Genomic DNA, 3,266 nt, shown 5'->3' with positions numbered 1-3,266 from the left:
GTTTCTAAAAAGCCCCATTTATCTTCAAAAGTAAACCAAATGGACACGTTTTTTGCACGGCACTGTATGGAGCAAGCCAAAGTGTATAAAAAAGTTGATAGTCACTTTTCCTCTAAAGTCCTCAATAAGCCGGCTGCAAACGTTTTTTGATTTCCGAGCAAAAAATGCAGGAAATATTTGATTAATCTTGATGCTTTCAGACAAATTTGCAGGAAAAAATTATTTGGTTAGCTGGATTTTGCGCGAATTTTTAATGAAAATAAGTGAAAATTTGAGTCAAAATTAAAAAAAATTAAAGACAAACCAACAATTAATACTAAAATTCTTTCGAACATGTTTTATTATAAATTCAAAAATAACTTACCAATTTATACAATTGTTTTTATTTAAAAGAAGCTAATAACGTCTTGAACAACGAACTAAAATCTAAATTCCAATCTCGTAAAAACAGACCTTTTAATAAGTGGAAATATGATTTTATAAAAATCAGAGAAATTAAAATTATAGTTCTTTGGGTGTATTGATTGCAACTGGTAATTTTTTCCCAAAAGAAAGACGAGTTACAGCTGCCAATTTTTCCAACAGTATTTCCTTTTTCTCACGTGGAAACGAGTGAGTGGAAACGAAAGTTGCAATCGCAAAGAAAATTGGGAAATCATCTTTTCTTCAATTTTTTCGGCAAAAAGTCGAAAAATTTACCCTTAAAGTAAGTTTGATATTTAAAATCCTGGTGCCTCGTTCGAAATCATATCATGTATCAGTCATAAAACTGGTCAATTTTCATTTGATCAGATCAACTTGGGAGACCAAAAATCCCCCCTTTATTTAAACACAATCCCCCTTGGTGAGGGAATCCGTCGGCTAATATAAACGTATTTTCCGTTTGAAAATATTTAGTTCTTCCACACAAGCTTCGCAATGATTTACAAAATGAGCACAATAACGGAGCAGATGCCGTTTGCCAAGGCCAAGAACACATTTTTCTCTCAACTCTCAAATTTTTAACAAGGGAAAAATCTTCTTTGGGACTTCCTTAAACGTATCGATTCTAAGAATCATCCCCAAGAAGGCCCCAATTGCTCCGAATTCGACACAAAGAAGTTTCTTGCAGAAAAGTGTAGTGGATGTAGGACAATCTGCATAGTGAATTTATATTATAAATACTTAGAATGTATATAAGACATTCCTCCTCAGTGGAGAGTGGAATGTTGCTAAAGATGAAAAAATCTGGACTTAATCCAGATACACTTGCTCTGGATTCAAATTTTCAGAAAATTCCCAGACCAAGTCCTGCAACTTTAAGATTTATCATACTCCATGCCTCTTAATAATGATTTCCCCCCTGATTTATTTGTTGAATAAAATGCGTTTCCTTTTAATTTTTTTCCTTTTGTGTTTGGAGATACACTCAGACAGACTACGGCGCTTGTAAATTGCGTCTTAATGAAGAAGGATCTTGGAAAGAAGGGGGGAAAGATTAAAGAAACACGAAATGGCTTCCTTTTGCTTAATTTCGGCTCAATTGAGAGTAAAAGTGCCATTACAAGTGTAATTAGTTGGGCCGGTGGAAAATAATTCCCCCCTAGGACGGTTCAAGTAAAAGGATCTCCGCAAGCACTCTTGAGGAATGTACAATAATAGCATGGCAAATGCTTTGGATCACAACAATTGGCACGTTTGTCTGGACTGGGTGGACAAAATAAAACTTCTTCGTTGTTTTTTTCTGGATTAAAATGCTTTATTTAAAAACACCATCATCAAAACTTACTACAATCATTTACTGGGTGATGGAAATTATGTAACAAACAAATTATTGCAAAACCAACCAAACAAAACAGTTAATAAATAAATAGAATTAATTCATCTTATAAAGTTCTTTAGACACTTGTGTGTTTCAAATTGGCATTTTATTTGCTGTCTTGGTTTTGCAACATTTTCGTTCTACAAACAATATCTGAAACAATACAGGGCTTGTTTTTCAAATATTATCATTTTCTCCGAAATCAGCCTGTAGTAGCGCTTCTGGCGTTATCTTGATGGTTACTCTGGAACGAATCGGATATGAAAAGTTTCGCTTGGAAGCGTTTTGAGATTTTATTCAATGGCGTGAACAAAAAGCTGACCGCATTCTCATATTGTTACAGAGGGGAGAGATAAGAAGTGCACTCGTGCATGAAGACGAAACTGGCAGAGAGAACCGCTTCAGCAGCTTATCAAAGAGTAAGTTATTTTTTGCCACCTTTATTTATTAGCCTGAATAGATGATGAGATTTGCTCAGAAGTTCCTGAATTTTGGTCCTCTTCTAGCCTTCTTCTTCTAGTCTTCTGCAAATTTTAAAGCTTCTTGACGAAAGATGTCTTTAATTCTGTATAAAAGTCGTTAATGATCACAGTCTAGCACTCATACTTTAATGATATAAGTGCAGTTTTAAAAATAGTAGAATTATAAATTTTCGGTCCACATCTAGATATTACCAATGCAGGCTGAAAAATATAAGTGGTGTTCGCGCCTCTCAACGTTGCCACATTGGGGCACTTTAAGACAGTTAAGACAGTTTTGATAGCCGTGAAGTGACAAGTGAAATGATTTGAGCACATGTAACAGATAATCACAAAATATTGTAATATGAAAAACTTGTAAAACAATAAAACGGGCTCGTATAAACATTAACAAAAGCACAAAAGGTGCTGAACATGAAAGAGAGGACGCTAAAGATGGTTTTTTCGTAATATTTTTTTAAACCTTTTGCGCTTAACTTATTAAATTATTATTATGAAATTCCCGATTTAATTTACTGGCTGGTATTTGCAGACGTTACCCAGGGGCGTCTCATGCAGGCACAACAATTTCTTTGTTTAAGGGATTTTTAATTTTTGAATGTAAATTACTGAATAGCTCGTAAACTGCTCAACAAAATCAACGTTACACGGCCAAATTTGCCGTAACATTTGGCAAATGAAAAAATGCAAAAGTTGGACAAACAAAGAGGTTTTTTTTCATTTCAACGCCAAAAGTTCGGGACAAACTAAATAGCTCAAAACCGGTTTTTAATTTCAATTGACACTTTTATTTGGTTTTATATATTGGAGATCTAGATTTTCAAAATCAGTTCAAGAGAAACAAAAATGTATCACATGTTTCGGTCTTGCGAAAAGTTTGTTTGTATTTTCAAAAATTTCATGTTTTCCGTCCCGTTTTTGCTCATTTCTCAGAAGCAAAATGAGCAAGAACGCTCATTTTTACATCATTCCGGAGAGAACTAAAT

At 34.1% G+C, this 3,266-nt stretch overlaps 1 long non-coding RNA gene across 1 annotated transcript in view; it reads right to left on the bottom strand.

The window, feature by feature from the left end:
• The window catches only part of LOC125503894, a 7,802-nt gene extending 4,569 nt beyond the window's left edge, over nucleotides 1-3,233 (bottom strand). Inside the window, exon 1 of the long non-coding RNA XR_007281144.1 lies at nucleotides 2,143-3,233. This is a non-coding gene — a long non-coding RNA (uncharacterized LOC125503894). The remainder of the gene's footprint in view (nucleotides 1-2,142) is intronic.
• Between the last annotated feature and the right edge of the window lie 33 nt (nucleotides 3,234-3,266).

The sequence above is a fragment of the Dendroctonus ponderosae genome, unplaced genomic scaffold (genome assembly GCF_020466585.1).
Source record: "Dendroctonus ponderosae isolate FM_Combo_2020 unplaced genomic scaffold, Dpon_F_20191213v2 Dpon_F_20191213_3, whole genome shotgun sequence".
NCBI classification, from domain to species: Eukaryota; Metazoa; Arthropoda; class Insecta; order Coleoptera; family Curculionidae; genus Dendroctonus; species Dendroctonus ponderosae.
Note: the sequence above shows the minus strand (reverse complement) of the source record. Positions and strands in the feature narration are given on the sequence as shown.